The 15,577-nt window shown below is 47.0% G+C and overlaps 1 protein-coding gene across 1 annotated transcript in view; it reads right to left on the bottom strand.

Moving 5' to 3' along the window:
* Positions 1-1,440: 1,440 nt before the first annotated feature.
* Positions 1,441-15,577, bottom strand: part of C17H4orf51 (chromosome 17 C4orf51 homolog) — a 50,226-nt gene continuing 36,089 nt past the window's right edge. The window contains exon 7 of the mRNA XM_027567455.1: positions 1,441-1,654. The gene's annotated coding sequence lies outside the window, so the exon portion shown is untranslated. The remainder of the gene's footprint in view (positions 1,655-15,577) is intronic.

Raw genomic sequence — 15,577 nt, 5'->3', positions numbered from 1 at the left:
GAGAATCTGCTGGTTCACAACTTGCTTATTAATATCCTTTACTTACAAGAAATTAAAAACTGCTTCACTTTAACATGTAAAAGATGAAATTTACTTTTTATAAAATGAGATAATGTAGGAGAAGCCACTTTGAAAACGGCCAATCATTAATCAGACACTATACTCCCCTTCGTGTTTTCATCCAGTAACTCTTAGGAGACTGAATAATCCTCTCTCCCTTGATTCAAATATTCAGTTGTGTTTGGTGTTTATTGAAAACACTAAAATAACTCAGACTTCTTTGCTTTTTGCTAGCACTACAGGCAGACATGACATCTCATTTTGTGTATGTATTTTTTTCCCTTAGATTTCACATCTACCTCACATTTTCCCTTTGGTTGAGAAAAGCCAGAAATAGAAAGAAAATAATCATCAGTTTGTTAGTCGTTTCTCCTGCTAATGAGCTTTCAGTAATGTTGAAAAGTGGATGGGATGGGAGCCATCCAGGACAGGACAGGCCTCATCCCCTTCCATCATCATGTACTCAGATCGATGCTCGGGGACCCCGGCACCCCCACCCAGCTATGTGGCCCCTGTTGGAATTTCACCCAAGATCATACATCCTTTTACGCCTGTCTTGTTAAATAGACTGTAAGCTAAGACTCAAGACCACATTTTCTATAGAGTCTACAGCTGACTGGCCCCATATGGTGGACACCAGAAACTGTCCTTGACCACTTCACAGAGCCACAGCGCTGGTCATGGGAACAAGGAGAGGTGTCAAGGCTTGATGACCACTGGTACCTCCATACCCACAGTCAGAAGCGTCACATGAGAGCCCCTGGCTGCCAAAGGTCACACGGGGCTCATGAAGGACTTGCAGCAGAAGGCACATCTTAGTGGCCCAAACGCAGAATCAAGTCACCTCGGTGCGTTCAGTCCTTGGGGGTAACTCGTACAGAAGGAGAGAGGGCAGTGGAAGGGGACGGCAGCTGAGTGATCGCATCTGTTGGCAGTGGTCCGTAAGCAGCCCGGGGGCGCATACAAAATAAACACAACTTCATCAGTTTTTTCATTCGTGCGTGCCAAGTTGCTTCAGTCATGTCCAATTCTGTGAGCCCATGGACTGTAGCCCGCCAGGTTCCTCTGTGGGATTTTCCAGGCAAGAATACTGGAGTGGGTTGCCATGCCCTCCCCCAGGGCATCTTCCCAACACAGGGATGGAAACCTCATCTCCTGCATTGGCAGGCAGGTTCCTTACTACCAGCACCACCTGAAAAGCCCACTAAGAGAAGGCCAAACGGGAATCCTTCCCAACAGTGCCTTAAGACCTGTGAGCAAAACTCACAGAATCAAAGCATACTCTTGGGATTCAGACTGCGTTCCAAGGTGTCACCGACCTCAGATGTTCAAGAGACCCCAGACAACACTCTTACGTCTAAAACTCCCAGAACAGAAGAATCCCACACAAAATGAGGTTTATTTTGCAAGTAATTAAAATTCACTAAGAAAGCAAATGCCCATAATGCTGGCCCTGGGGTAAATAAAGTGTGGCTCTATGGACCAAGGGGCCCATTCTTCTTCTGTCCAAGGTCTGAATGGTCTGAGGTTATCCATCAGGGCCTCTTCTTTATGAGTTAGCTGTTCTCCCATTCATAATTCTTGCCAGCTGGATCTGTAAAACAGGAAAATGTAAATCCTGCTCATGTTGGTAGGAGCTGCAAAGGAGAAAGGGAAAGTCAATTGCTATATTGCCTTGGAATTCCTTTCTGATGGAGTTAAGGTAAGTGTAAGTTAATTCGTTTTCAATGGAATTATAGAACTTGAGCAGAGAATCTATCTCAGTTCATACTTCAATTATTTTCCCCTACACCAGTCCCTAGAGGTGGTCTTCCAGCCTCTTTAGTGAGAATGTCTGGATGACAGAGAAGAACGTGTTTTCCAACCACAAAACACATTCCCGTGGAGTTAGATCACCTGAGTTTGAAGTCTGACTCGGAAGCACCTTATAAAAAGAAAGATTGAACTAGATGGTCTCTAAGATCCCTTCCCACCCTAACAGATAACATGTATGATGATCCCATGACTCTTGCTGAACAAGCAAAAGTCAGTCTGAAGCAAAAGTGGTCACCAAACAGAACCCTCGCAAGGCAGTTACAGCAATAATGGCACCTCAACATTTTCAAACCACAACAGACTTAAGGGAGAAAACAATGCCTAATAATATATTTTGCCCACTTCAGGATTTGGGAGACCTAAAATGTATGTCTTCTGATTAAACATTAGGCATCATGCTTGGATTGTCTGCAGTCATCTTGAGGGTGGCTTGGGCTTCCCAGGGGGCTCAGGTGGTAAAGAATCTGCCTGCCAAGCAGGAGACGCGGGTTCGATTGCTGGGTGGGGACGATGCCTTGGAGAAAGAAATGGCAACCCACTCCAGTATTCTTGCCTGGAGAATCCCATGGACAGAGGAACTTGGTGGGGGTCGGACAGAGGAGTCCGTGGGGTCGCAGAGTCGGACTCAGCAATTAAACAACAAAATGCTTCACCTAACTATGGGTACTTAATCTGCTTAGAGGATTGGGGGTGGCCAGGTGGCATGGAAAGGCTTCCCCCGGCCATCAGCACGCCTCTCACTCCACCCCCTCCCTTTCCCACCACTTGCTTCCAGCCTCCACCTGGTGCCGCTGTGACTGCTAAGCGCTCTGCTGACCACGTGTCGGGTGTTTTCTGGAGAAGAGCAAACGGTTTTCTTTTAAAAGGTAAGGAAAGGCACTTTAGTTTTAACCTAAAGAATATATTCTTCTCATTTTGCCACTTGTTTAGAAAGACTCTGGACCCAAGGACTCTAAGCACATTATCAATGCTTACAGGAACGTTCATTGGATGGGAAGACAACACGTGCTTTCCAGAGACATAGGAAAATGACTGACCTATGCCCCTCATCAGACAAGTAAGAGCAAACACAGGGCTAGAACCAGGGACGTTTATCTAGCCATCCTCCAGCCTGAATCCCAGAATGATGTCGCTCCAGTCTCAAAGATTTCTAGATAGGAAATGTCATCACTTGCCTTTAGAGTTCTTCTATTTTTAACTGCAATTTCTAATTAGTGGTCCACAGACTTCACAGTGTGTATTACAAAGGACAATCAAGCCCCCTCGTTCCCTTATGTCCCTCTTCAAATAGAAGGTCTGTTAGAACATTCTCCACACGATGAGTTTGATCAGCATTTATAGTTTGCCCCCTTCTTTTATCTCAGTGTTTTCTGGGTTCCCCTAAAAAGCTGAACCCTGAGATTTTTTTTCGGAAGTAATTCCAGAAACAAAAGTGGGAAACTAGAAAGAGTGAAGCAGGTAAGAGGGGAAAGCCAATCCCAGGACGCTTTGGCAAGACAGTTGCTGCAGTGAAGAACTGGCATTGAGTCACCGTGGGAACCTCCTGAGGAGCTGTGTGAAAATGTCTCAGGATTGACAAGTCACACGAGAGAAGGGAGAATGCGCCCAAGCAGCCGCGGTGTGTGTCAGTTCCCTTGCACTTCCGGCTTTGCCCATGGTTTGGAATGACTGAGAAGTTCCCCACAGACAGCCACAGAGGCGGCAAAGAAGCCAATGGTGCAGCATGGAAGAGACTGTTGGTGAAGCTGAGGGGAGGTGCTGTCAACCACACCTGACCGGAGTTGGTTGCTGCAGCGAAGGCTGGAAAAAAGCAGGTAAGTCTGTGAGATGCAGAGCCATTGGTATCTGATAACATCGTCATATTTGGCATAAACGTTGACATCCCTTTATTAGCCTCTAAACCAATGTTGGCTGTGCATCCAACCTGTTAGGTTCACCTGAAGACCTTCTCCGTTCCCCCACTGGAAGCTGGAAAGAACCAAGACAGTGTTGGCTTGTGGTGCTACGAAAGGAAAGAGGTGGACCTGAGAAGCAGGTATTAGTAAAGGCTCTCCCACCTGTATAGCCAGAGAGAAACTATAAAATCTCTTTAGAGCCCTTCCTCCTTTGGCGTTCGCCTTTTGATTTCTCTAATGAGACTGAGTCCTTCCAGGACTTGACTGAGAGGAAATTGCTTGACGGGGACATGGGCTGTCCCCCACCTCAGAGAGCCTCCTAGACTGGGAAAGCCGCGTGAGAGCCCCACGAAGCCAGGGAAGAGCAGCCGCGCCTCAGGCTTCGCGGCCAGCCTCAAGCCCAAGCAAAAGGCATCCTGGTGGCTCTCGGAGGTCCTAGCTGATCATGAACGCTGGTCCAACAAACGGGCTGGCAGCCAGAGCCCAGCTAAGAATGAAGGAGTTGCGTTCACCTGGCATTTTCTTTATGCTCGTACCTCCCAGAGGAACGAACGTGGGGCTGAACAGGAGGTATCTGTTCTCGTGGAAAACAGCTAATTGAAAACTTTGGTGGAGATTTATTTATTTCGTCTTCTGGCTGCGCATGGGGCTTCTCTAATTGTGAAGGAGGGGCTACTCTTCCTTGCGGTGTGTGGGCTTCTCTTCGCCGTGGCTTCTCTTGTTGCGGAACGTGGGCTCTAGGCACGCAAGCTTCCGTAGCTGCAGTGCGTGGGTTCAGTAGTTCTGGTGCGTGGGCTGACTTGCTCCACAGTCATGTGGGATCTTCCTGGACCAGGGATCGAACCAATGTCCCTTGAACTGCAAGGTGGATTCTTAACCACTGGACCACCAGGGAAGCCCCCAATTGAAAATTGAAAGGTATTTCATCTTTTTTTTTTCTTCCACCTGTAACTCACAATTGGGCTTTACCTGGTGGCTCAACTGTAGAGAACCTGCCTGCCAATGCAGGATCCCCTGGAGAAGGAAATGGCAACCCACTCCAGTATTCTTGCCTGGAGAATCCCTTGAACAGAGGAGCCTGGTGGGCCACAGTCCATGGGGCTGCCAAAGAGTCAGACATGTCTAAGAGACTAAAGAACACCAACAACCCACAACTGGCGGTCCTTTTACTAAGGAAGATTGGGCTACGCACGGTGACACAGAACACGCACAGCACGCACAGCGTTCAGTGCAGATACGAACATAATAGACATGCATTTGTGTGAGAGCAGCCAGAGGGAAGGCCGTGAATTGTTTTATTCTGGGATTCACACTATTAAAAGATAATATTTTTCGTTCTTCCTTTGTGCTGCTAAAAATAAATACAGGCTAATGAAAGAGTATCATGTGAAAAGAATAATTAAGGGTCGAAGAAATCTTATTAAGAGAATACCCACTTGCCTATCTTTTCTACAATTAAGGAAATGGGCATAGCAATGGGTCATCATCATACTATTGGTCAAGGTCCCATCTTTTTATGGCATCAGACAAAGACCCAGCAGCCATCACCGAATATGCAAGGGTTTTGGTTACACAACGAGGCTATGTGTCTTTTTAAATGGGCAGAATAAAAATTCCTTGTTGATGAAGGGACATTATAATTTGGCCTGTCTGCCCATAAGGTAGGCTAAATTGTGTTCACCCACAATTTTGTGGGGCTTTCCTGCTGGCTCAGATGGTAAAGAATCTGCCTGCAATGCGGGAGACCTGGGTTTGATCCCTGGGTTGGGAAGATCCCCTGGAGAAGGGAATGGCTGCCCACTCCAGTATTCTCACTTGGAAAATCCCATGGACAGAGGAGGCTGGCAGACTACGGTCCATGGGGTCGCAAAGAGTTGGACACGACTCAGGGACTAACCCTTTCACTATGATTTGGTGTCACGGGGTCCTGCCTTTATATACGAACCCCTCACATTACCCATAATCCACTGCCTCCCTCATTATTACTCTCTGCATCTGTTCTCCACAACCCAGAGTTTCCAACCCAGTCTCCAGGTTCTAAAGCAAGCCTGTACAACCCATCACTTCTTCCCCCATACCCCAGACTGCACTTCCACTCTAACCTTGACCAATTTCTCTCCTTTTCTTTCATTATTTAGTGAGCAATCGATACGTGGAAAGTTATGTGCTGGCAGCTGGTAAGAAACGGATAAATGAGACATAGTCCCTAATATTTAGGCATTTGCTGGGATGTGCTGTGCTCAGTCATTAAGTTGTGTCCGACTCTTTTGCAACCCTATGGACTGTAGCCTGCCAAGCTCCTCTGTCCATGTGATTTTCCAGGCAAGAATACTGAAGTGGGTTGTCATTTCCTCCTCCAGGGGATCTTCCTGACCCAGAGATGGAACCCACATCTCCTGCATTGGCAGGCAGATTCTTTACCACTGAGCCACCTGGGAAGCCCCTTTTAAAGTGTCTGCCAACCCACAGAAGAAACGCACATTTGAGCAAATGCACTATAATACCAGGAAAAAACTACGCATATATTGCTATAGAAATATTGAATAAAGAGCGACTACTTACAACCAGGGTGACAGGAGGCTTTCTGGGGAACGGAGAAAGCCAACTGCAGTCTCAAGACTGAGTCGTATTCTCCGAGGCGGGAAGAGTGGGGAGGGCATTCCAGATTGAGAGAACAGCTTGAGGAAAAGCAAGAAGGTGAGAAACCGCATGGCGGGCTCTGTTGTGCTAGAAGATGATAATGAAACCAAACAAAGCCAGCTTGGGTAGGGCTTTGAGTCCCTTGTTAAGGAGTCTGAACATCCAAACGACTCTCTAGTTAACAAGAACTAGGAAAATACATTGAGAAGGACAATGGCAGGATCTGACCTGTATTTTAGGAAGATGATCCTAGAGGTGCTACAGGGAAGGAGGATGAAAAGGGCAGAGAGACGTGGTAGGTTCAGATACGCTACACCGAAACCACCATCTTCTCCCTGAGATGTGCCGCTTAACCGCGTCTCTTTAGACCGGGGGTCCCCAGCCTCCGCGCAATCTAATGCCTGTGATCCAAGGTGGAGCTGATGTCATAATAATAGAAGTGAAGGCACAACAAATGTAACGCGCCTGAATCTTCCTCAAACCATCCCCCCGCCCCCAGTCAGTGGAAACTCTCTCTTCCACAAAACCAGTCCATGGTGCCAAAAAGGTTGGGGATCAGTGCACTAGATCAATAAGGGACACCCACCCTCCAAGTTACCTGAGCTACAGGGGTCAACTTTGCCCCCTTCTATCTCTTCTCTTCCTTTCTCTTGTTCCCTTTCTTTGGACAGCTAATGCATCAAAGTCCTGTTCATTTTATCTGCCAAGTATTTTATGAATCTCTCCTGTCTTTCCCCTCTTAACATCTGGGTGCAGGGCCTCAGCATCCTTGCCAAAGGTCTAGAAGTAATTTCCTCTCTGAGTAGGTCATTCTTGGGTCGTAAAGGTTGTGGAAAGTGTTATTCTAGAGCTCAGACAAAGCTCATGATCAGGCTTGTAGGCCCAAAGATGGTTTTTGGAGCCAGTGGGGCAGGTGATAACACCACGGCAGCAAGAGCAACAGCAGCAAATGCAGCAAAGACAGAATCTTGGGAGATGCCAATTTCCCAGGGGAAGGACGGGAAGGCACCACAGGAGACCAAACAGCAACAATTAGAGAACCCATGGCAGAGCACAGCACTTCAGGGAGCTGTGGTGAGAGGGTCCTCTAAACAAAATCCCCAAGGAAGAGGCGGTTGAGGTTGAATCCCACAGCCTTGACCGATGATCTGCCGGCCCCGGTGATCTTTCAGGATGCAGTGTCAGTGACAGGTTAGGGATGGAAAGCAAATTCCAACATGTTCCAGAATGAATTGCTGGTGAGCAGCTGGTGACAAGGAGAAGAGTCTTCCCTTGTATCAAGTTTGGTTGTTGTTGTTTAGTCATTAAGTCGGGTCCAACTCTTTGTGACTCCATGGACTGTAGCCCACCAGGTGCCTCTGTCCACGGGGTTTCCCAGGCAAGAATACTAGAGTGAGTTGCTACTTCCTTCTCCAGGGATCTTCCCGACCCAGAGATTGAACCCACATCTCCTGCACTGGCAGGCGAGTTCTTTACCACTGAGCCACCAGGGAAGCTCTATTAACTTTGACAGTGAAAGAAAAAAATCACATGTGCCTCATACTTGCCCAAAGATGTTGAACCCTCCCTTCCCTCTCGGGGAGCCCTAACCTCTCCTGATCTCCACTTCACAGTCCTTTGAAGAAGAGAAGAGTAATCTAGAATCCCAGCCACACTCCACACCAATTTCCCACATCATTTTCTGGTATAATTCATCCTTTGAAGTGCATCCGGTCTGTCTTCATGCCCTGCTCTTGCTGTCTGCCTGGACAAGTTTCTGTCAAAGATATCCACAGGAAATGGGCCGCGTGGGTAAAAGTCAGTAGTGCTTCTAAATACAACTGCCCTCTAGCTCAGACGGTAAAGGATCTGCCTGCAAAGCTGAAGCCGGGTTCGATCCCTGGGCTGGTAAGATCCTCTGGAGAAGAGAATGGCAACTCACTGCAGTATTCTTGCCTGGAGAATCCCATGGACAGAGGAGCCTGGTGGGCTACAGCCCATGGGCTCGCAAAGAGTTGGACATGACTGAGTGACCAAGTACCCTGCCGCTGCTGCTAAGTCGCTTCAGTCGTGTCCGACTCTGTGCGACCCCATAGACGGCAGCCCACCAGGCTCCGCCATCCCTGGGATTCTCCAGGCAAGAACACTGGAGTGGGTTGCCATTCCTTCTCCAATGCATGAAAGTGAAACGTGAAAGTGAAGTCACCCAGTAGTGTCTGACTCTTAGTGACCCCATGGACTGCAGCCTACCAGGCTCCTCCGTCCATGGGAGTTTTCAGGCAAGAGTACTGGAGTGGGGTGCCATTGCCTTCTCTGCAACAAACCAATACAGCACTGTAAAACAATTATCCTCCAATTAAAAATGAATAAATAAATTTTGTTGTGTTCAGTCCCTCAGTCCTGTCCGACTCTTTGCGACCCCACGGACTGCAGCACACCAGGCTTCCCTGTTCTTCACCATCTCCTAGAGTTTGCTCAAACTCATGTCCATTGAGTCAGTGATACCATCCAACCATCTCATCCTCTGCCATCCCCTTCTCCTGCCTTCAGACTTTCCCATCATTAGGGTCTTTTCCAATGAGTCAGCTCTTTGCATCAGGTGGCCAAAGTATTGGAGCTTCAGCTTCAGCATCAGTCCTTCCAGTGAATATTCAGGGTTGATTTCCTTTAGGATTGATGGGTTTGATCTCCTTGCAGTCCAAGGGACTTTAACTTTAATAAAACAAAACAAAACGTGATGGATATGGCCAGAGAGGACAGACTCAGTTACCAACATCCAGAGTACTACACCACGGAGGTCTAATCTTGAAATTCAAAAGAGATCGTTTACATTGGAGGCCTGGTCTCATGCTCCCCTGACTGTTGCTTTCTGATGCATTGCAAAGTCCACCTTTATATGGAGCAGTGGATCTCCAACCCTTGTGGACTGTACACACTCCAGTTGAGGCAAAAGAGCTACAACTTAGCAATCTTGCTCGTACCCACTGCCAGCTTGCCAACAGGAAGAAAATAACTCTCATCAGACATAATGGAAAGAAAGGTACAGGGTTTTAAGAGTTGGAAATGAAATAATCTGTTTCTTATTAAATATCATGAGAAAATTATTAATTCATGCCAGAAACACAAATATAAACATTATCATATTGAAAGCATTTCTTCTGAAGAAGACCATCTGGCAGGGCCTCACACTTTGACAAACAAGAGTGTGTGTCACCATGGTGGGCTCTTCCATTAAAGCAGTAAATTAGAGCAAGTAAAAATGGAAGGGTTTTTAAGGGGAGAGCGTTACAGTGATGGCATCTGCCAGATACTTGTCACATGTTTCTCTGGAGGTAGGCCCGCTGTTCTATGAAAACTTGAATTTTCCAGACAAGGGGTGGTGATTATTTCAGAATTTCTCCCTTTAAAATTAGATTCTCAGGAGTTCCTTGTTGGTTCAGTGCTAAGACTTGAGCTCTCAATGCAGGGGGCCTGGGTTCAATCCCTGGTCGGGGAACTAGATCCCACACACTACACTAAGACTTTGCACCTAAAGATTCTGCTGCTGCGAGGAAGTCCTGGTGCAGCCGAATAAATACTTTTTAAGTTATTAAAGAATAATGATAAATAAAATTGGATTCTCTTCATGGGGACCAAATTCCAGAAGCGTCTTTACCTACAAAAGTATTTCATTGTTTAACATAAACATTGGTGGGAAGATGAAGTAAATTTAGAGAGAAGACACAATTACAGAGTAACCAAAAATTGAAAATATAGTATCCTGAAAATTTAAAGCAAATGCATGGTTCTTTTTCAGTAAAGTGCAGTTTTAAAAACCTCACACCGTCACTTTTTTTTTTTTTTTTTTGTAGGAAGGCAGAAGAGATCTATAATTTGGAAAACACGCCCCTCCCTGCAGACAGATAGAGCAGTGGTCACACACAAAGTGGAGGAAATCTTGCACTCCAGAGAAGAAGAAATGCTGACAGCAGCTTGAAGAAACACCCGATTCCCTTGAGGATCCACATGAATGGTTTTCACTATTTGCCCTACATTCTCAGAAGACTCTGAGGGACTTCCCTAGCGGTCCAGTGGCTAAGACTCTGAGCTTCCAATGCAAGGGATGCCATTTCGATCCCTGATCAGGGAACTAAGATCCCACAGGGCCGCATGGCAAAAAATAAAAGATGATCACAGATCACTCGTTAAAAATAGAAGACTCTGACCTTAATTTTGCTCACATCATGCGCCTTCACTTGCTCTGAGGTCCTACTGCTGATAATCAGTGCTATGTTGGTGCCTTTCCCAAATCTCTCTCCCCTACGTCATACATCAAATCACTGGGTGGTCCTAGACAATCTCTGAAGAACAGTTCCTCAGTCTAGAAGAGCAGACGTCAGCAGAGCTGATCCTCATAGGCTTCTACCACTTGAGAGTTCACTCCCATCTTGGTGCTAACCCAAGACCAGCAGGCATCTACCTCCCAAGCTCAGTCACTATGTATGGAGTGGCCTGAAAAGGATGACACATCAAAATGGTATTCATAGGCTATGCTGCACTACTGCTTACTCAGGAAAGTCTCAGATGCTGGTGAGAGTACCACTAGCATCTACCAACAAGGAGGTCCGAATCTGTCTGGGCACGGGGGCTGCATGGTAGTTGGGGCTGCTCAAGCCCTGTGTGCTGTGTGCTAAGTTGCTCAATCCTGTCTGACTCTTTGTGACCCCATGGACTGTGGCCTGCCAGGCTCCTCTGTCTATGGGGATTCTCCAGGCAAGAATACTGGAGTGGCTTGCCATGCCCTCCTCCAAGGGATCTTCCCAACCCAAGGATCGAACCTAGGTCTCCCGCATTGCTGGTGGATGCTTTACCGCTGAGCCACCAGGGAAGCCCATGAATGCTGGGGTAGTGTATCCCTTCTCCAGGGGATCTTCCCGACCCAGGAATTGAACTGGAGTCTCCTGCATTCCCGGTGGATTCTTCACCAGCTGAGCTACCAGGGAAGTCCACTCAAGCCCCAGTCACGGTTCAGTCAGGAGAGTGAGTAATTCAGTTTACAGGCTGCATATGCTTCTTGTCTCTTCACAACAACCATGTTAGTGTGTATATTAGAAGTGGAAGAAACAGCCCCCACACAAGCCAAACCTCCTAGGAGGATTTGGACCTTTAATGTTAGCACCGATATTCTTCATATTTTAAAATGTTTACTAACCATCTTCCGTGCTTTCCAAAAGGTAAGACATGCACATGATAAAAACTGACCCAACGATGATGTTTATGGAAGAATAATGTAATTTTGTTTGCATCTTCTGCTTTTGTTTGCTCACAGATGCTCTTTGGTGTTGAGCCTTTCCTAAGTCTCCCTCCTGTGTGCTGCATATCAGTTCCAATGGGTGGCTCAAGAGAATTTATGGAATGAATTCCTCAGGCTAGAATAGTAAGCGTCTATGGTGTGGGTGGGGCGGGGGTTGGCAGAGCTTCCTACACCAGAGCTTAAGCCAAGGGTCCTGGCCTGCTATAAGCTTGGTCACTGTGCCGTCCTCTTTACCCAAATTTATGATCTGCTCAGGACAGCTCACTTGGTGACAAATTAGATTACAGAAATGAGTGAACCAACTATTTGCCTATGCTTCTTATAAGCTATTAGTCATAAAAAAGAATATTTAGGTAGGTAGATGAAGGATGAGCCAAAGAGAGAAAGAGAGTTACAGAGAAACGCAAGACTGAAGCATCTAATTTCATTTCCTCATTATATAAAAGAAGAGGGAGAAGGTCAGTGAGGAGAGAGACACAGAATGAAACAAAAGTATTTGCTTAAAATTTTATAAAAAAAATAATTGTTTCTATAACTCATACTAACTCAAGAGAGTCTTGTGGTTCAGTTTCAGCATCAAATCACAGGAAAAGTTTCACAGAAAAAAAAATAATTAACAAAAATTCGAGCTTCAGCTTCTTCATAAAATACCAAAGAAGGGAGTACATTCTTGATGTATATCCAAAGATCTTAAAGATCCTCTGATGACATTTTCCTCACCTCGCTGGCAATGAATGCTTCCAAACCTTACTCTTCTCCCTCTCTTTAGAACCCCTTAGAGTTCCCCCAATGTTCAGGCCACATGACCCCTTCTCTCTCCCCAGAACTTTATTATACAGGTCAATATAACCTTTCTGGCTTTTTCCTCAGCACCCCACATCCTAGAACTAAAGGCTTGAGCCCTCAGATTGAAAGAGCCTATCAGTATTGAGAAGGATAAGCTTAAAAACTAAATTAACACACAGAGATATCATAATAAAACTCCAGAAGATCAAGGTGACAAAGACAGTCCTAAAAGAGTCTACAAAAGAATGAGTCAGATCAATCATAGCAGTTTCAAAAAAAAAAAAAATAGGGCAAATAGCTTTGATATGCTCAAGAAAAAATAAATATGAACTTAGAGTTTCGACATCTCAGACACAAAAGCCCTCAGGAAAATTTATTATCCACAGGTACTTTCTGGTGGAGAGAGCAGAACCTACCAGAGGGTGCACTCCAGCAAGAAGAAAAATGAATCCTAAAGGTAATCAAGGGGGCAAAGGAGAGTATATTCATTTTTTAATTTTTGTAGTCAAAAAGTAAATTTGTTAAAAGGTTGGGGATAAAGAAAAATCGGAAATGCAAGTTAATTCTTTACTTTTATATCCATTCCTTTTTATCTTTGTATAACATGTCGTTACAGTTTACAAAATGCTTTCAGATAAACTGTCAGTAGCTGTAATCACAGGACCTATACAAATATGTTCTGAGATGGACCATGCTGGAACAAATAACAATTCTAATAAAATCTGAAAATGCCCTTCCTGGGGGTGGTAACGCTCTTCTTGCTGTGGAAGCTGGTTGCCTCGCACCAGTCACCACGATGACAATGACAGCAACTCTGAGAAGGGGTGGTGAGTGCCAGGTTTAGCAGCTGATTGCTTTTTCTTCCTCTGTCTACCAAGTTGGACTAGACTATGAATTGGTAGGGAAGGAGCTGAAGAGAGGTAAGAACTCTAACATTTCAAGCCAGCTGAGGCTCTGAAGAGGGGCTCATTAGAAGACCAGGCTAAGAGGGTAGAGGACTAAAGGCCTCGTGCCGCCAGGATGAAGCCAGTGGGACCCAGAGATCTCAGGCTCTGCAGAAGCTTCTGTTGAGAGGCCCGTGGTCCTACTGCCTGTGATGACACACACCATGGATCTAGGGCTTGGAATCTCTCGCTTGGACTTTTTGACGCCATCCTGATGTGTGCCAGAAAAAGAGTGGCTGCCAAAAAGCAAGCATTTTCCCATCTCTAAAAATAAAATGCGGGCACCACTTCAGGCCCTGTTGCCAAGACCCAGCCCTTCCCAGGATAAACAATAGGTGGCCAAGCTGACTGGAGGCAGGCACTGGGCCTTGAAGTAAGCCTAGATCTAGCCTGAAATGCCAAGAGCGGACATGTGCAGCTGTTAAGCTAGAAGCCAGAGGGGGCCCTCGCTTCTCCACAGCTGATGGAGGGCAGCTCCAGCGCCCCCAGCCAGAGACCAGGTGTGGCCCACTCGGGTTACCCCAGCAACCTTGACCCAGCTGAGGTCACAGAGTTCCCACCAACCCCTGCCCCCAGAGCCCTCAGGGTGCACGGTGACAAATCTGAGGGCTTGCGAGGTCTTGTGCCGAGAAAGTTGCCTGGGAAGGAAAGTTCCACCGGGATCTATCTGCATTCATCACTCAGGGCTATGGCCATCACCTGTCAAAACCCATCACGCCCCGCTGAGGGCCCTCACCTGTTGGCCGCAGGCCCCACAAAGCACCTTCGTGTGGGGGTGATGCTATAATAACTCATCCTTCCCACTCTAATTGCCTCCCAACTCGTCAAATGCTTCTGCACCGCTTGTTCCAGCCCCTGCGCCTTGTCATTAGGGTTCAAATCTTCCCAAGACCATAAGCTTAGCTTTTTGCTCATTTGGGGTGTTAAAAAAAAGGCTAAGAGGGGGTTAGGGGAGGAGAGGGACTAAATATAGCAAATATTTGCAGGCATAATCACTCCATAAACATGCTTCAGTGGAAGGGAGTGTAGGGCCGACCCAGATGACGGATGTCATTCACCGGAGTGTCACATCATAAATAAAACTGAATGAGCCCATTCTCCCTCAGAACCAAGAGTGACGCCTGTTCACACTATAAATATTTATGTAGTCATGGTCCTTAAAAGACTGTGTTTTTCCAGGTAAGTAGATTTTAATGAAAAAGTTAAGCAGAGCTTTTCCTGCCATTACAGAATAGTCACTGTAGCTTTTTGACATGGTATTCCACTGCAAGGAGAAGGAAGAAGAAAGAAGAAAAGGGAAAAATCAGGCTGCCCTCCATGAGGCTTCTGCGTGGGATCTCATTTATGCCGGTCAAGGTGCATTCTCGTGCAGAAAGTGACAGCCTTCAATGGGGTGGCCGACACCAGAGGAAGCTCTATGGGCCTCAGTTGGACCCAGGGCCTGTGTGATGAAGGGAGCGCGACAGACCCTTGTCCCCCAAGTTCAGACCCCCTCCCCCCACTCTGCCAGGAGAGTCGGGCGCCCTAGCTCTCTCCGCTCTCTCCGCCTGCCCCTTAGGACCAGAAAAAACGTACACCTCAGCCCATTACTGTGCTCATTGGAGAAGAATTCTCAGAATTCCAAGATGTGTGCCTGAGTGTCTGGGGTGTTTATGTAGATATGCTGCTCTTATCTACTCCTCCTGATCACATGAGCCAGGGCAGCCCCCAGAAACCCTGCCAGCCTCTGATCTACTTTTGCTGCACTCCGCACCTCACACCACTTGTCAAGGGGAACTCCCCCCCGCCCCGCGCCCCCGTCACCGTGGGCTCCCGGCACCATTGCCACCCTCCCCTCCTCCAAGACACTCCTGCCACCTGGAGTTCCCAAGCCACCGTCTCTAGAACAATTCTTGCTGCACTTCCTGTCACTTTGCAGTTTACTCATCACTTCAAGGCACCAAAACCCTAGCCCAAGTCCATCGAGCTGGTTTCTTTCCCAGGGATGGCCTTCTGCCCAGGCTCCCTTCCCCTCCAAACCTCAGGGTGGCCCCTGCTATGTCAGCCTGAACTGGCCTCTTCGGGAAAATGTGATGATCCTCTGGCTCTAGTCTCGGGAAGTCTTGTTTCACAAAGAACAAGAGTCTCTGGTTTGGGGCGGTGAGTCACGGGCAGCCTTGACCATG

Source organism: Bos indicus x Bos taurus, chromosome 17, assembly GCF_003369695.1.
Source record: "Bos indicus x Bos taurus breed Angus x Brahman F1 hybrid chromosome 17, Bos_hybrid_MaternalHap_v2.0, whole genome shotgun sequence".
In the NCBI taxonomy this organism is placed as follows: domain Eukaryota; kingdom Metazoa; phylum Chordata; class Mammalia; order Artiodactyla; family Bovidae; genus Bos; species Bos indicus x Bos taurus.
Note: the sequence above shows the minus strand (reverse complement) of the source record. Positions and strands in the feature narration are given on the sequence as shown.